The sequence below is a fragment of the Mesoplodon bidens genome (genome assembly GCF_964165515.1).
Source record: "Mesoplodon bidens genome assembly, contig: HAP1_SCAFFOLD_81, whole genome shotgun sequence".
Lineage (NCBI taxonomy): Eukaryota > Metazoa > Chordata > Mammalia > Artiodactyla > Ziphiidae > Mesoplodon > Mesoplodon bidens.
The window spans coordinates 802,766-821,948 of NW_027672552.1; the positions used below are offsets into that span (position 1 = coordinate 802,766).

The 19,183-nt window shown below is 38.5% G+C and overlaps 1 long non-coding RNA gene and 1 pseudogene across 6 annotated transcripts in view; one reads left to right on the forward strand and one right to left on the reverse strand.

The window, feature by feature from the left end:
• Positions 1–19,183, reverse strand: part of LOC308610052 — a 1,140,458-nt gene that overhangs the window by 354,009 nt on the left and 767,266 nt on the right. The gene's annotated exons all lie outside the window — the stretch shown is intronic.
• On the forward strand, positions 5,234–6,165 carry LOC308610049 (inorganic pyrophosphatase 2, mitochondrial-like; annotated as a pseudogene). The gene has a single exon. The product of its transcript is annotated as an inorganic pyrophosphatase 2, mitochondrial-like (transcript).

Sequence of the window (19,183 nt, forward strand, 5' to 3'; positions counted from 1 at the left end):
GGATATCTGAAGAGATGACACCATATGCACACATCAATATTTTAACAGACCGCCACTCTTGAATGATCCAGGGACCAAACATCAAATTTCTAAAATTTATTTCCTTTTCCCATAGGTTGACAACCCTTGTGCCCCTGTATTCCTGCTTAGCACTTCCATGATAGGTATGCAGATAAAGGAAGAGGAAGTTAGATGCAAATAATGTTGGCGCTTAACAACAATTCAGGTATAAGGTTTGATATAGTAATTGAAATCCATAGTTCAATCTCAAAGCAAGATTGGATTTATAGTTTTCCTTTCTTGTTAGCATATGGGATCAAATGCATGCTAAGTAGTTATACGTTAGAAACCAAGTCTCAAAAATGACTTTAGGAAGGTAGCATCAGGTACAAAATTACTGTCCATACAGGGAATGATGACAAGGGATCAAAGAGTATAAGGCAATCTAATTTTGCCATCTCTTGCTTCTACTTTCTAGGGCTTTGAAGCAAAGATTTGTGTTTCCTAACCTTTTGTCCTCCCAGGAATGTAGTACTCCCATAGACATTGTCAACAATTCTTCATGCTAACTCTACACTTTCTTTTGCTGCTTCAATGCAAGTAAAGATAAACTGATTTTACTGTAAATACGGATGGTTTTGATTTAGCTCCCCCTTTTTTTTTTAAGAAGATGTTGGGGGTAGGAGTTTATTAATTAATTTATTTATTTTTGCTGTGTTGGGTCTTCGTTTCTGTGCGAGGGCTTTCTCTAGTTGTGGCAAGCGGGGGCCACTCTTCATCGCGGTGCGCGGGCCTCTCACTATCGCGGCCTCTCTTGTTGCGGAGCACAGGCTCCAGACGCGCATGCTCAGTAGTTGTGGCTCACTGGCCTAGTTGCTCCGTGGCATGTGGGATCCTCCCAGACCAGGGCTCGAACCCATGTCCCCTGCATTAGCAGGCACACTCTCAACCACTGTGCCACCAGGGAAGCCCCTAGCTCCATTTTTAAAGTAATTTATTCTTTTTTTTTTTTTTTTTTTTTTTTTTTTTTTTGCGATACGCGGGCCTCTCACTGTTGTGGTCTCTCCGGTTGCGGAGTACAGGCTCCGGACGCGCAGGCTCAGCGGCCATGGCCCACGGGCCCAGCCGCTCCGTGGCATGTGGGATCCTCCCGGACCGGGGCACGAACCCGCGTCCCCCACATCGGCAGGCAGACTCTCAACCACTGCGCCACCAGGGAAGCCCAAAGTAATTTATTCTTAAATGTCAGCATTTTAATTATTAATGGCAAATGATCTGCTACCCACTTCATGAGTAATGAAGACTGACCAATATGTTGATATCCCAAAGTGGACAGCTGCTGACCATAAACAATTAACACTAACTTGCCTATTCTAACCAAGGAACTAAAGAACTGTGAGATACCTAACACGGCATCCTACAACTGAAAAAAGAAATACTTAGTAGCCATTTAGTCCTGTATTTTGCAACTCCTCTGTCAGGAACTCTCATATGCAATGAAAGACTACCAAATTTTTCTTTCCTTCCCTATTGACACTTTTAGCCAGGGTGAGGGGAATAAAGGTGATAGTAACCATAGTAGAAAGGAGATAGGCTAATAAATATGATGGAGGAGGTTTCACATGTGTATTATATATATAATATGATTGTGGATGAGTGCCATGGAAGAAACAACGTCTAGAGGTCAGGAAAAAGGCAGCCGCACTGTGCCCCAAGAAGGGTCACTGGGCTGTCACTGACCAGGAAAGACTCACTAAAAGCAGTGGGATAGGACTTAAATGTTTTTACTTTACTTCACAGTCAGCCAAAGTACTGCATTTTTCAAATTGGATTCATACTTGGGTTGCTTTCACTATGTAAATAAAACAAATGAAGAATTTTTCAATAACAATGGATCTTTTACTTGGCATATTAAACCCCTCCCCCAACACCGCCCCCCAACCCCGCCACTACCACCATCCTTAAGCCAAGGCACTCCTCCAATGATTTTGATTGAGCCTTTTGTAGAATTATGAACTTGGGGAGCTTTTTCAAGGAGAAAAGAACGAACTGAACGCCAGGTGGGATTTAGCCAAAGCTGTCACAGCTCTGGGTGTTACCCCTCATAATCCGTCTTGCTGAATCAAAAAGCAAACTGTGAACAAGCAGCTTAGGCAGTTTGTTTGAAGATACACTCCTGTCTTTCTAGGAGGGATTAAGTCATGGCTACAGTTTGTTTGGAAAATGATTATCCACATGAAAATTATTAAACTCATGTGGCATCTCTTTGAGCCGAAATGTTTTATAACTTTTCGCCTCTGGATCATAGTGACAATGATGCTGTAGTTTTTATACTAAAACACAGGCTCTCTCCACAGTCTTTCAAAAAGTCGTCAATTTTTTTTGCATTTGCCACAAGCATACAGAAGATGTTGACTTTCAAACTTTTAAATAATAAGGGTTCAAGCTCTGCCTTTAAAAGGCATCACAGCAATACCAGATGTGGAGAGAAGAGGATTATTTTCAGCTTTTATTCTAAACACTGGATTCCATAAAAGCCACATTCATACCCTGCCGGGGGAGACAGATTAAGTGGCTGAGAGCTTGAGCAAGAAAGGAAGAATAAAGGCAACCCTGTGATACATCAGAAGTAAAGGGTTTTCCCTTAGAGTATAGAATGGAGTGATATTAAATTTTCATTGTGGTAAGCAGATCTAAACCTTGGAATACAGTATAATCTCTAAATATCTAAGCAATCAGCCTCTTTTATATCGCCAAATATTGCATTTTTGATACTCAACGTATTTTGGTATGCAGGTAACTCTTGAATTGAGGTGAGAAGAGAGGCTGGGGGAGGAGGGTGCTATTCAACAAACACTAAATGGTTGCTATGTTTCAGGCACCCTGGTGGGTCTTGGATAAACAGGCTTAATAAAACACTGGCCCTCTCTTCTTATACTCATAGTCTAGTAAGGGAGACAGACACGTAAACAACAGATTACTAACCATTGTGATAAAGAGCACAATACAAGGGTAACCATTATGTTGATTAAGCAGAACTCCATAGAATGCAAACAAACAAAAAAAAAACCAAACAAACAACAACTTCATTCATTCCCTTTATACTAGGTCCTTTATAACCAATCTGCAGATTCATTTTTTTCTCTTGTCCTTTGAAGAAAATGTTGGGTAAGGAAAGGTCCCATAATTTTCTTAGACACTCTTCTTTTAAGTTACGTTTAGTGCCAAGAATAATCTAGCTCAGTAATAATAATGTCTAGTCCAGTTTATTAATCAAAACACCAACTTGATTTAAAGTTAAAACTTCTTCCCTCTGCCATCTGGTAGTAGTTTCAACCTGGGACACTTAAAGTGGAGGAGAAGGGTATGGTCTTCTTTTTCTCTAGTTCCTCCCTTGAATTCTTTAACCCATCCAACTCCCATCTCCACACACAAAATTGCTTCTGTTTCCATCAGGGATGGAACTAGGCAAAGAGAGAAGAAAGCATCAGGAAATGTCTTAACTTGACTGGTACTATTAGAATCTGAACAAAGTAAATTCTTTCTCTAATAAGGTAAATTTATTTATTTACTTACCCCACGAATATTAATGGAACACCAACTACATTTTAAAAACTGTTACAAACACTGAGGACACATAATAAAAAAAATCAAAGTCCCTGGTTCCATGGACTTTAGAGTCTAGTGGGGGCTATAAGTCAACATACATTATACTAAATATATATAATTTATTCAGATAGATGGTATGTAAAGTACAATGTTAATTATATAAAAAATATGTTAGATGGTGACAAGTGCTATGGAAAAATATTAAACAGGAAAGGGGGATAAGGAGCATGAGAGGTAGGTTAATTTTACTTAGGGCAGTCAGGAAAGCTTTTTCTGATAAGGTGATATTTGAGCAAGAGACCTGAAAAAAACCGAAGGATTTAAGCCAAGAAAATATCAGATTAAAGAGCATTCCGGCCTGAGAGAATAATAACTGCAAACGCCCTGAGGTAGGCAAATGTTTAGTATGTTCAAAGAACAGCAAGAAGGCCAGTAGTACGGCTAGAGTAGAACAAGAAAAAGAAAGAATGCTGGAGATGAGGCCAAAGAAGCAGAAAAAACTTAGATTGAATGTAAGGTATGCAGAGGCCATTGGGCTTTTTTCTGAGTTAAAGAGAGAAGCTCCTGGAAGTTTTGAGCAGAGAAGTAAAATGATATAATGTATGTTTTTAAAATATCCGTCTGGCTTCAAGGTGGAGAACAGATGGTAAGGCAAACATGGAAGCAGGAAGACAATTCGGAGGCTACCAGAAGAATTTAGGCAAGAGATGATGGTAGCTTGAATCACTAAGACTGAGTAGGAAGCAGGTAGAGAGCATTAGACAGATCTGAATATACTATAAAAGATTTAATGATGGAACAATTATGGGTATGAGAGTGAGAAAAAAGTCAAAGCTAACTGCAAATTTTTTTTTTTTTTTTTTGCGACACACGGGCCTCTCACTGTTGTGGCCTCTCCCGCTGGGGAGCACAGGCTCCGGACACGCAGGCTCAGCGACCATGGCTCACGGGCCCAGCCACTCCGCGGCATGTGGGATCCTCCTGGACCGGGGCACGAACCCGCGGTCCCCTGCATTGGCAGGTGGACTCCCAACCACTGCACCACCAGGGAAGCCCACTGAAAAATTTTTGACCTCAGAAACTCAAAGAAGGATGTTGCTACTTATAGAAATAGGGGGAAATGTGAGAAGGTAAGGTTTGACTTAAAAAACAAACAAGCAAAGGAAACAAAAGCAAATAAACAAATGGGACTGCATCAAACTAAAAAGTACAGCAAAGAAAACTACCAACAAAACAAAAAGGCCACCGGTAGAATGGGAGAAGAAATCTGCAAACAATGTATCCAATAAGGAGTTAATATCAAAGTACACAAAGAAGTCATATAACTTAATGTCAAAAAAACAAACAATCCAATTAAAAAATGGGCAGAGGAACTGAACTGATATTTTTCCAAAGAAAATGGCCAGCAGGCACACGAAAAGATGCTTAACATCACTAATCATCAGGGAAATACAAATCAAAACCACGATGAGATCTCACCTCACACATGTAAGAATAGTTATTATCAAACAGACAACAGACCAGCTGGGCCTGGAGCGTTGGCGCCCCCCCTGCCACCACCACCGCCGCCACTGCTGCCCACCTGCCACAGGGAGCGAGCTCAGGGTCCTGGCCGTGTTGCACCATGGCCCTGTACCACACAGAGGAGCACAGCCAGCCCCACTCCTGGTTACCACCTCTTTTTCAAGAATGTAGCTGGTCACTACATTTCCCCTTTCATGATATTCCTCTGAAGAGGAAAATGGCATTCCTACAAAGAGAGCACGAAATGATGAATATGAGAATTTGTTTAATATGGTTGTAGAAGTACCTCCGTGGACAAATGCTAAAATGGAGATTGCCACAGAGGAGTCATTGAATCCCATTAAACAAGATGTAAAGGATGGCAAGCTTCCCTATGTGGCAATTATCTTTCCTCACAAGGGTTATATATGGAATTATGGTGCGCTCCCTCAGACTTGGGAAGATCCCCATCGAAAAGATAAGAGCACAGACTGCTGTGGAGATAATAATCCTATTGATGTTTGTGAGATACGCTCAAAGGTTCTTTCTTGTGGAGATGTTGTTCATGTGAAGATCCCTGGGATTCTGGCTCTTATTGATCAGGGTGAAACAGACTGGAAATTAATTGCTATCAATGTGAATGATCTTGAAGCCTCAAAGTTTCATGATATTGAAGATGTTAAGAAGTACAAACCTGGTTACTTAGAAGCTACGCTTAATTGGTTTAGATTTTATAAGATACCAGAGGGAAAACTGGAAAACCAGTTAGCTTTTAATGGAGAATTCAAGAACAAGGCTTTTGCTCTTAAAGTTATTAAATCTACTCATGAATGTTGCAAAGCATTGCTTATGGAGAAGTGTGATGGAGGGGCTATAAATTGGACAAATGTGCAGGTATGTGATAGCCCTTTCCATTGTTCTCAAGAGGAAGCTAGATCATTAGTTGAATCAGTGTCATTTTCACTGAATAAAGGAAGTAATGAAGAAGATCAAGTATGGCACTTCCTTGGCAAGTGATGAGAACATTTGAAGTTCTGCCATCAGGATTCCAGTCTCTAAGAACTACAAGACTCCCATCTCCCCCAAGTGCTAGAAACAGGCAGATCTATGAGAATTTGCTAACTTCCTGTTGAAACTTTTCTTTTCAAACTTTTTGATATGCAATGTGTAAAAAAAATTGAAATTTTTGAAAAAAAAAGACAACAAATGACAAGTGTTTGCAAGGATGTGAAAAAAAGAAAGAAAAAGGAACCCTCATGCACTGTTGGTGGGAATGTAAATTGGTGAGGCCACTATAGAAAACAGTATGGAGATTCCTCAAAAAACTAGAAACAGAACTACCACATGATCCAGAAATCTCACTCCTGGGTATATATCTGGAAAAAAATGAAAGCACTAATTTGAAAAGATACATGCACCCCAATGTTCACAGCAGCCCTATTTATAATAGCCAAGATATGGAAGCACCCAAGTGCCCATCAACAGATGAATGACTAAAAATGTGGTGTACATATATATATATATATATATATATATATGTATATATATATATATATATATATATATATATATATATATATATATACACAATGGAATATTACTCAGACATAAAAAAAGAATGAAATTCTGCCACTTGCAACAACATGGATGGACCCAGAGTGTATTGTGCAAAGTGAAATAAGTCACAGAGAAAGACAAAAAGATATAATGTATGATTTCTATTATGTGTGGATTCTAAAAAAACAACAAATGAACAAACATAACAAAACAGAAACAGAGTCATAGATACAGAGAATAGCTTGTCAGAGGGAAGGAGGGTGGGGGATCAGCAAAATAGGTGAGGGAGATTAAGAGGTACAAAATTCCGATTACAAAAATAAATGAGTCATGGGGATGAAGTGTACAGTGTAGAGAATATAGTCAATAATAATGTAATATCTTTGTTGGGTGACAGTAACTAGTATAGTGGTGATCATTTTGTAACACACAGAAATACTGAAACACTATGTTTTACTATGTGAAACTAACATAGTGTTGCAGGTCAATTATACTTCAAAAACAAACAAACTCAGAAAAGGAGATCAGATTTTGTGGTTACCCAAGGTGGAGGTGGAAGGAGGCAGAATTGAATAAAAGTGGTCAAAAGATACAAACTTCCAGTTATAAAATAAGTAAGTATTAGGGATGTAATATACAACATGATTAATATAATTAAGACTGCTGTATGTATGAAAATTGTTAGGAAAGTAAATCTTAAGAGTTCTCATCACAAGGAAAAAATACTTTTTCTTTTTATTTTGAATCTATATGTGATGATGGATGTTCACTAAACTTATTGTGGTAATGATTTCATGATGTATGTAAGTCAAATCATTATGCTGTACACCTTAAACTTAGCACTGTATGTCATTTATATCTCAATAAAACTGAAAGGAAAACAAAAAAAAAAGGGTTTTGTTTTGTTCATGTTGAGTTTAAGCTTCCTATTTAACAGCTAAAATCAATCTCAAAAACTGGAGATTAGAGAAGCCCAGCCTAGTCAGCAGTACCTAAAGACATGAAAAGGGAACTGTGTGGGTGGAAAAGTGATCCCAGGCCAAAGATCTGAAAAAGAATAGCTGATACCACATTTAAGATACTTATAATTATTAGAAGAAATACATTACCATTAATGAATCAAATATCACCCTTAATTAAAGATTTCTTAATTTTAAAACATGTAAATGTGAAAAGTATAACATTTTATACCTGATTCTAATGATAACCATAAATTTTAGAAAATAAAATGGTAGCTGGCAGGTTAGAAAATTATCAAAAGGTTTTCCAACTAAAAAGAAACCCTTTTTTTTTTTTTTTTTTTTTTTTTTGCGGTACACGGGCCTCTCACTGTTGTGGCCTCTCCCGTTGCAGAGCACAGGCTCCGGACGCGCAGGCTCAGTGGCCATGGCTCATGGGCCCAGCAGCTACGCGGCACGTGGGATCTTCCCAGACCGGAGCACGAACCCGCGTCCCCTGCATCGGCAGGCGGACTCTCAACGACTGCGCCACCAGGGAAGCCCAGAAACATTTTTAAATAAATGCTTTAAATAAACTCAGAGATTTCCTCATAGCTGCAACTTGGAACCAGTTGTTTTTATTTCCACTAAAGATATAAAGTCAGGAAGTTTTTTATAAAGACAATTACATATCATATAAGTCATTTCCCTCATTTGCAGTATGACAGTATGATCATCTCCTGAGATATCAAACTAAGATTTTGCTTCTCTTGGCAGTGATAACATAGTATAAATACCTATAAATGTAAAATTAGAGATTCTACTCAATTTAATATTTTCAAAGATTAAATTATCAAATGCAGATTAAACTATCAAACAAAACTCTATTATCCATGTTTTCACGTTGCATAATTACTGTCCCATGTAGACCCCAAGTTGAGAGAGGAAGAATTAATATTGGTCTACCAAACATCACAAGTGCTTCCTCTTTTAGGAAGAGTGGGAGACAGACTTCTCACTACTGGAAAAGGAAGTTACAGATATGGAGAGGAAGAAAATTACAATGAATACTGCAGTGTTGGATATTTAACTGGAATTGGAGGTATTAGTGTGAACTCACAGCTTTCAATATATACAGACACAAAAAATATATAGATGCATATTATATGTACATTATAATATGTATTACACGTTATATAAACACACACACACATATATATGTATATATGTGTATACACACACACACACACACACAGATATGTATATGTGTGTCCACTGAGAAGACATGGAACAGTAACACCCCAATAGCAATGAACATACTTACCACAGTTAGAACCAACATAATGGCTTCTAGATACCATACTCCAGCAAATTAAACCAGGGCATTCTGGAGAAATGGCTGATTCTAGGACTGGATGCCAGAAAATACAAGATGCTCCTGACACATGTTGTATGATAAAGTAAGAAAATGTTCAAAGAATGATAGAGATATGTCAAAAGGATCCAGAAGCCAGTTTGAAGGGGCTCCCACTGTCCAAACCTGAGACAACATAAACACCAAAATAAATATTGATTACATGGGAATTCCCTGGTGGTCCAGTGGTTAGGACTCTCTGCTTCCACTGAAGGGAGCCCAGGTTTGATCCCTGCTTGGGGAGCTAAAATCCCACAAGTCCCTCAGCACGGCCAAAGAAAAAAGAAAAATAAATAAATAAATATTGATTACAGACTATAATTAACCAAATAAAATAGAAAACCATGAGCCCGTGTGAATATAAATGAATGAATGAATGAATGAAAAGTGTGATGAATAGAAAGATATATACAGAGTCTCAAAATACCTCTACTCAAAAAAAAAGGAAAGCTTTATAGTATAAAAGTCTGGCAGACAGACAACACCTTGACCAAATGATTAAATTGAACATCATCAGTAACGAGATTAATGAAAATCATGCATCACCTGATAGGATAAAATAAGAAACCAGCCTCGCTTGTGTGCTATTCCTACCAAAGACATATAACCTAAAACTAACATGAGGAAACACCAGACAAACCCAAATTGAAGACATACTACAAAATAACTGGCTTGTAGTATTTAACATTTATAAAAGTCAAGCATCAATAAAGAACTGTTCCAGAATAAAAGAGATTACTTCTCATATCACAACTTTTCAATGATTTTTCACCATGTGCATTTACTTCCTATTCAAAAAGTTTATTCATTAAATGTTTTAAATAAATACATACATGTTTTTAAAAATACGAACAGGGCTTCCGTGGTGGCGCAGTGGTTGAGAGTCCACCTGCCGATGCAGGGGACACGGGTTCGTGCCCCGGTCCAGGAAGATCCCACATGCCGCGGAGCGGCTAGGCCCATGAGCTATGGCCGCTGAGCCTGCGCGTCCGGAGCCTGTGCCCTGCAACGGGAGAGGCCACAACAGTGAGAGGCCCGCGAACCGCAAAAAAAAAAAAAATATATATATATATATATATACACATACATACATATATATATATATATATATATATATATATATATATATATGAACAGCCTGACCCAGAAATTCCATTTCTAGGTATACACTCTAGAGAAGCACTTGCAAATATGCACAGTGAGGCATATAGAAAGTGGTTCATGGCAGCACTGTTTATAATAATAAAAAATAGGAAACAAATGTGCAGCGATCCAAAAAAAAAAGATGATTACCCATTTAAAGAACTATTATGCTGCAGTTCAAAGGACTGAGGTACATCTACATAAGCTTTACAGGTAAACTGACAAGACACCTGGTGAATAAAAGAACCATGCTGTAGAGCAACATATACAATGTGATACATTTTTATAACTATACATATTCTAGGTCAATGCATAGCATATCAAACTGATAATAGTAATTGAGTGTTTACCTTCTAGGAAAGGCTGATCAGTGGGAGTCTTTAGACTTATGGAGACTGTTTTAATTTTTTAACTCAGATAATTTAATAATGCATTACTTACATAAGTAAAAATAATTTTAAAAAATACTCCTGACCATGAGTTTACAGTCTATTTGGGGAGTATAGCAGACAATGAGAACGCTAGTGTTTCCCTGTCAACCATACTTTTCCATCCAATTCATCTGATATTTGAGAATGATATTCCCACTTCATGTTATCACGGGGGGAAATCAACCCTTTCTGATCATAAAGGTGAGCCCACAAAATTTTGTGGAAGAGCAGCCAAGATGGCAGAGTAAAAAGACCCTGAGCTCACCTCCTCTCACAAGCACACCAAAATCATAACTATCTGCAGAATAACCATAGATAAAAAAAGATTGGAGCCTACCAGAAAAGATCTGCTACAGCTAGAGACATAAAGAAGGAACCACAGCGAGACCAGTAGGAGGGGTGGACTCGTGATATAATCAAATCCCATACCCCTCCCTGGGTGGGTGACCCACAAACTGGAGAATAATTATATTGCAGAGACCCTCCCACAGGAGCGAGAGTTCTGAGCCCCACGTTAGGCTCCCCAGCCAGGGGGTCTGGTACTGAGAAGATGAACTCCCAGAGCATTTGGCTTTGAAGTCCAGCAGGGCATAATTGCAGGAGCCCCACAGGACTGGGAAAAATAGACACCTCACTCTTCAAGGGCGCATAAAAATCACACGTACACTGGGACTCAGGGCAAAAGAATTAATTTGATAGGAGCTTGGGCCAGACCTACCTGCTAGTCTGAGAGAGTCTCCTGTTTGGGGGGTGGGGGGAGCTGCGGCTCACCCTGGGGACATAGACACTGGTGGCAGATATATTAGGGAACATTGCTGATGGCTGACATCTTGGCTCATTAGTTCCAAGATGTGGACCAACCAAACAGCCTGCAGGCAACGCTGCTGAGACACCTCAGACAAACAACAAAATGGGACACAGCCCCATCCATCAGTAGACAGGCTAACTAAAGACTAAAGAGCTCACAGCCACCTCTGGGTTTGTCCCTAGACATGGCCCAGCCCACCAGAGGGCCAATACCCAGATCCACCCACCAGTGGACAGGCACCAGCCCCTCCTACCAGGAAGCCAGACCAAGCTACTAGACCAGCCTCATCCACCAAAGGGCAGACACCAGAACCATGAACACTATGATCCCACAGCTCAGGCCATATACCGTACCTAGTACCAGCTGGGCCCTGGCCTGGCCCACTAGCAGGGACACCCAGACCCCATACCCAAATGTGTCAGGAACTGACTTTTAGGACATCCAGACCCCATACCCAAATGTGTCAGGAACTGACACCCCTCCACACCCAACGATCTATTGATAAAATAAGCTCTGATTTCCCTGGGCCCTGCAGCCAGACTCCAGGAAACCAGTTCTGCCTGCCAGTGGACTAGCACTAACCCCAGGATCTGGCTTCATCTGCCAGTGGGTAGGCAAAAGCCCCAGAGCCTTCAGGACCCTGATTCCGCCCACCACTGAGCCAGCACTAGCCTCAAGGACCCCCTAAGATTCCACAGCCAGCCACGTCATGACCAGACCCCACTAAACAGGAGCCAGCAGCATCTGCACAAGGCAGCCTGGCAACCAACTAGACCTGGGGCCTATCAGACCACCCACATAGTTAGTCCACCACGACAGAAGGACCCATGTAGCCCTCTTAGGGTATACCTCTAAAGCATATAGCTTGGGTGACGAGAGGGGAGTGCACTGCTGGGACGCATAGGACACCTACTACAGAGGGCCACTTCTCCAAGGTGAAGAAACATAACTAACTTACCACATACATAAAAATATAAATAGCAACTTAGACAAAATTAGAACATAAAAATATAAATAGCAACTTAGACAAAATTAGGCAGCAGAGGAATATGTTCCAGACGAAGGAACAAGATAAAACCCCAGAAGAAGAACTAAGTGAAGTGGAGATAGGAAATCTACCTGAGAAAGAGTTCAGAGTAGTGATGATAAAGATGATCAAAGACTTGGACGAGAATGGATGCACAGAACAAGAAGTTAGAAGTTTTTAACAAAGAGTTAAAAAATATAAAGAATGACCAAACAGAGATGAAGAATACAATAACTGAAATTTAAAATACACTGGAAGGAATCAGTAGTAGACTAAATGATTCCAGAAGAACAAATCAGTAACCCGTAAGGCTAGTGGAAATCATTGCCATTGAATAAAGAAAAGAAAAAAAAAAAGAATGAAAAGAAGACACATAAGAGACCTCTGGGACAACATCAGGTGTGCTAATATTTGCATTATGCGGGTCCCAGAGGAGAAGAGAGAGAGGAAGAACCTGAGAAAATATTTGAAGAGATAATAGCTGAAAACTTCCCTAACCTGGGAAAGGAAATAGTCACCCAAGTCCAGGAAGCACAAAGAGTCCCACACAGGATTAACACAAAGAGGAACACACCAAGATATTGTGATCAAAAGGACAAAAAGTAAAGATAAAGAGAGAATACTAAAAGCAGCAAGGTAAAAAAAAAAAAAACAAGTAACATACAAGGGAACTTGTTCAACAGAAACTCAGCAAGCCAGAAGGGAGTATCACAATATATTTCAAATTCTTTTCCTATCTAGGTTGTTACATAATATTGAGCAGAGTTTCCTATTCTATACAGTAGGTCCTTGTTGGTTATCCATTTTAAATACAGCAGTGTGTACATGTCAATCCCAAACTCCCTGTCTATCCCTCCCACCACCCTTCCCTCCTGGTAACCTTAAGTTCATTATCTAAGTCTGTGAGTCTGTTTCTGTTTTGTAAAAAAGTTCATTTGTATATTTTTTTTAGATTCCACATATAAGCGATATCATACAATATTTCTCTTTCTCTGTCTGACTTACTTCACTCAGTATGACAATCTCTAGGTCCATCCATGTTGCTGCAAATGGCATTATTTCATTCTTTTTAATGGCTGAGTAAGAATTTGAAAAAGAATGGGTACATGTATATATATAACTGAATCACTTTGCTATACACCTGAAATTAACACGACATTATCAATCAACTATAGCCCAATATAAAATAAAAAGTTAAAAAAAATAAAGTGATGAAAAGGAAAAACCTACAACCAAGAATACTCTACCAGCAAGGCTCTCAATTGAGATTTGAGGAGAAATCAAAAGCTTTATAGACAAGCAAAAGCTAAAAGAATTCAACACCACCAAACCAGCTTTACAACAAATATGAAAGGAACTTCTCTAGGTGAGAAGGAAAAGGCCACAAGAAACAAGAAAAGAAACAAGAAAGAAACGAGAAAATTACAGAATGAAAAAGCTAACCAGTAAAAACAAACATACAGTAAAGGTAGGAAATCATCCACGCACAAAGCTAGTAGGGAGGTGAAAAGATCAAAGTATTGATACTAAAATCATCTTGTAATAAGCAGTTAAGAGATACACAAAACAATTAGATGTAAAATAATAATATCAAAAACAGTAATTGTGAGGGAAGGAGAGTACAAATGCAGGGTACTTAAAATGCAGAGAGTATAAATGCAAGGTTTGAAACGAACAGATCAACAAGTTAGAACAATCATGTATATAAACAGACCACTATACAGAAACATCAAGGCAACCACAAACCAAAAGTCTATAATAGATATACACACAAAAGAGAAAAAGGAATCCAAACAACACTAAAGATAGTCCTCAAGTCACAAGAGAAGAGAACAAAAGAAGAAAAGGGGGAAAAAAAGAACTACAAAAACAAATCCAAAACAATTAACAAAATGGCAATAAGAACATACATATCAACAATTACCTTAAATGTAAATGGATTAAATGCTCCAACCAAAAGACATAGACTGGCTGAATGGATACAAAAACAAGACCCATATATCTGCTATCTACAAAAGACCCACCTCAGATCTAGAGATGCATACAGACTGAAAGTGAGGGGACGGAAAAAGGTATTCCATGCAAATGGAAATCAAAAGAAAGCTGGAGGAGCAATTCTCATATCAGACAAAACAGACTTTAAAATAAAGACTGTCATAAGAGACAAAACAGGACGCTACAAAATGATCAAGGGATCAATCCAAGGAGAAGATATAACAATCATAAATATATTTGCAACCAACATAGGAGCACCTCAATATATAAGGCAAGGGCTTCCCTGGTGGCGCAGTGGTTGAGAGTCTGCCTGCCGATGCAGGGGACACGGGTTCGTGCCCCAGTCTGGGAAGATCCCACATGCCGCGGAGCGGCTGGGCCCAAGAGCCATGGCCACTGAGCCTGCGCGTCTGGAGCCTGTGCTCTGCCACGGGAGAGGTCACAACAGTGAGAGGCCTGTGTACAGCAAAAAAAAAAAAAAAAAAGAAAAAAAAAAAAAAATATATATATATATAAGGCAAATGTTAACAGACATAAAAGGAGAAATTGACAGTAACACAATAACAGAGGGGGAATTTAACACCCCACTTACATCAATGGAGAGATCATCCAGATGGCTAATCAATAAGGAAACACTGGCCTTAAATGACACATTAGACCAAGTGGACTTAATTGATAGTTATAGAGCATTCCATCCTGAAAGCAGCAGAATACACTTTCTTTTCAAGTGCACATGGCATGTTCTCTAGGAGAGGTCACATGCTGGGTCACAAAACAAGCCTTGGTAAATTTAAGAAAACTGAAATCATATCAAGCATCTTTTCCAACCACAATGCTATGAGATCAAGAATCAACTACAAGAAAAAACTGCAAAAAACACAAACATGTGGAGGCTAAACAATATGCTACTAAACAACCAATGGATCACTGAAGAAATCAAAGAGGAAATCAAAAAATACCTAGACATAAATGAAAATGAAAACACAATGATCCAAAACCTATGGGAGACAGCAAAAGCAGTTCTAAGAGGGAAGTTTATAGTGATAAAAGTTTACTTCAGGAAACAAGAAAAATCTCAAATAAACAACCTAAACTTACACCTAAATCAACTAGAGAAAGAAGAAGAAACAAAACCCAAAATTAGTAGAAGGAAAGAAATCATAAAGATCAGCACAGAAATAAATGAAATAGAGAAAAAGAGAACATTAGAAAAGATCAATGAAACTAAAAGCTGGTTCTTTGAAAAGATAAACAAAATTGATAAACCTTTAGCCAGACTCATCAAGAAAAAAAGGGAGAGAGCCCAGATCAATGGGAGAGAGCCCAGATCAATAAAATCAGAAATGTAAAGGCGGTTACAACCAACACCACGGAAATACAAAGAATCATTAAGAGACTACTAAGAACTACTATATACCAATAAAATGGACAACCTAGAAGAAATGGACAAATTCTTAGAAAGGTACAATCTCCCAAGACTGAACCAGGAAGAAACAGAAAATATGAACAAATTACCAGTAATGAAATTGAATCAGTAATTTAAAAACTCCCAACAAACAAAAGTCCAGGACCAGATGGTTTCACAGGCAAATTCTATCAAACATTTCGAGAAGAGTTAACCCCTATTCTTCTGAAACTATTCCAAAAAACTGCAGAGGAAGGAATACTCCCAAACTCATTCTATGAGGCCACCATCACTCTGATACCAAAACCAGGCAAAGATACCACACACACACACACACGCACACACAAATTACAGGCCAATATCACTGATGAACATAGACGCAAAAATCCTCAAAAATAATGCTAGCAATCTGAATCCAACCATACATTAAAAGGATCACACACCATGATCAAGTGGGATTTATTCCAGGGATGTAAGGATTTTTAAATATCCACAAATCAGTCAATGTGATACATCATATTAACAAACTGAAGAACAAAACCACATGATCATCTCAGTAGATACAGAAAAAGCTTTTGATAAAATTCAACATCCATTTATGATAAAAACTCTCCAGAAAGTGGAGAGGGGCACAGAGGGACATATCTCAACATAATAAAGGCCATATATGACAAACCCACAGCTAACATCATACTCAATGGTAAAAAGCTGAAAGCATTTCCTTTAGGATGAGGTAAAAGACAAGGGTGTCCACGCTCACCACTTTTATTCAACACAGTTTTGGAAGTCCTAGCCACAGCAACCAGAGAAGAAAAACAAATGAAAGGAATCCAAATTGGAAAGGAAGAAGTAAATGTCTCACTGCAGATGACATAATACCATACACAGAAAATCCTAAAGATGCCACCAGAAAAGCACTAGAGCTCATCAATGAATTCAGTAAAGTTGCAGGATACAAAATTAATACACAGAAATCTGTTGCATTTCTATACAATCACAACGAAGTATCAGAAAGAGATATTAAGGAAACAATGTCATTTACCATCACATCGAAAAGAATAAAGCACCTAGGAATAAACCTACCTAAGGAGGCAAAAGACTTGTACTCCTAAAACTATAAGACACTGATGAAAGAAATTGAAGATGACCGAAACAGATGGAACAACATACTGTGTTCTTAGATTGGAAGAATCAATATTGTTAAAATGACCATACTACCCAAGGCAATGTATAAATTCAGTGCAATTCCTATCAAAACAACAATGGCATTTTCCACAGAACTAGAACAAAAAATTTTTAAATCTGTATAAAAACACAGAAGACCCCAAATAGCCAAAACAATCTTGAGAAAGAAGAACACAAGTGGAGGAATCATGCTCTCTGACTTCAGACAATACTACAAAGCTACAGTCATCAAAACAGTATGGAACTGTCACAAAAACAGACACATAGAACAATGGAAACAAGATAGAGAACCCAGAAATAAACCCACGCATTTATGGCCAGTTAATATACAACAAAGGAGGCAAGAATATACAATGGAGAAAAGACAGTCTCTTCAGTAAGTTGTGATGGGAAAACTGGAGAGTTACATGTAATAGAATAAAATTGGAACATTCTCTAACACCATATTCAAAAATAAACTCAAAATGGATTAAAAACCTAAATGTAAGGCAGGATATGATAAAACTCCTAGAGGAAAAGACAGAACACTCTTTGACATAAATCATAGCAAGCTGTTTTTGGATCCATCTCCTAAAGTAAAGGAAATAAAAGCAAAAATAAACAAATGGGACCTAATTAAACTCAAAAGCTTTTGCACAGCAAAAGAAACCATTAAAAAAATGAAAAGATAACCTACTGCATGGGAGAATATCTTTACAAATGATATGACCAATAAGGGGATTAATATCCAACACATATAAACAGCTCATATAACTCAACATCAAAAGAATAAACAACCCAATTAAAAAAGAGGCAGAACTGAACATTTTTCCAAGAGGAAATACAAATGGCCAACAGGCACATAAAAAGATGCTCAACGTCACTAATCATCAGAGAAATGTAAATCAAAACGACAATGACATATCATCTCATACCTGTCAGAACAGCTATCTTCAAAAAAGAACACAAATAACAAATGTTGGGGAGGATGTGAAGAAAAGCGAACCCTCCTACACTGTTGGTGGGAATGCAAATTAGTGCAGCCATTATGGAAAACAGTATGGAGGTTTCTCAAAAAACTAAAAATAGAACTACCATATGGCCCAGCAATTCCATTCCTGGATATATATGCAAAAAGACCCCAAAAACACCAATTTGAAAAGATACATGCACCCCAATGTTCATAGCAGCATTATTCACAATTGCCAATACAGACGAACCGGTTTGCAGGGCAGAAGTTGAGACACAGATGTAGAGAACAAATGTATGGACACCAAGGGGGGAAAACTGTGGTGGGGTGGGGGAAAAAAAAAACAATTGCCAAGATATGGAAGCAACCTAAGTGTCTATCAGCAGATGAATGGATAAAGGAGATGTGGTATATACATATATATATAATGGAATACTACTCAGCCATAAAAAAAGCCATGAAATTTTGCCATTTGAAGCAGCATGGATTGTCTTGGAAGGCATTACGCTAAGTGAAATAAGTCAGACAGAGAAAGACAAATACTGTATGATATTACTTATATGTGGAATATAAAAAATACTACAAAGTAGTGAATACAAAAAAGAAACAGACTCACAGATATAGAGAACAAACTAGTGGTTACCAGTGGGGAGCAGGGGGAGGGGAAATATAGGGGTTGGGAAGTGGGAGGTACAAACTATTGGGTATAAGACAGGCTCAAGGATGTATTGTACAACATGGGGAACATAGCCAATATTTTGGAATAACTATAAACGGAGAGTAACCTTTAAAAATTGTATGAAAAGTTTTTAATTAAAAAAAAATCAGTAGGAGGTATTGGTGAAGTTCTATTCCTTAGGTGGTGGGATGGGTACCTCACTGCTTTTCAGTGATTCATTGCAACATACCTATACATCAAATGTACTCTTTTTTATTATTAATTAATTAATTAAAGTTTGGCTGTGTTGGGTAAAAAAAAAAAAAACAGAAAGAAATCCCCACAGGACATTTTCTCCAGTTGATGATTTTTGACTCTATTCAGCTTTCTTAGTGTATGTTACTATATAGCAAATATTGGCTGCTTCCCTGTTGGATACAATGTGAAAGGAGAAAGGGGAAAATTAAATCAAGGCAAAAGGCAGCCAGCAGGTTGAAGAGGAGTGTATGCCCTTGCATGTAGATTTTAGATGCAACCCGGTGTGCTTCTAGAATCTCTCCT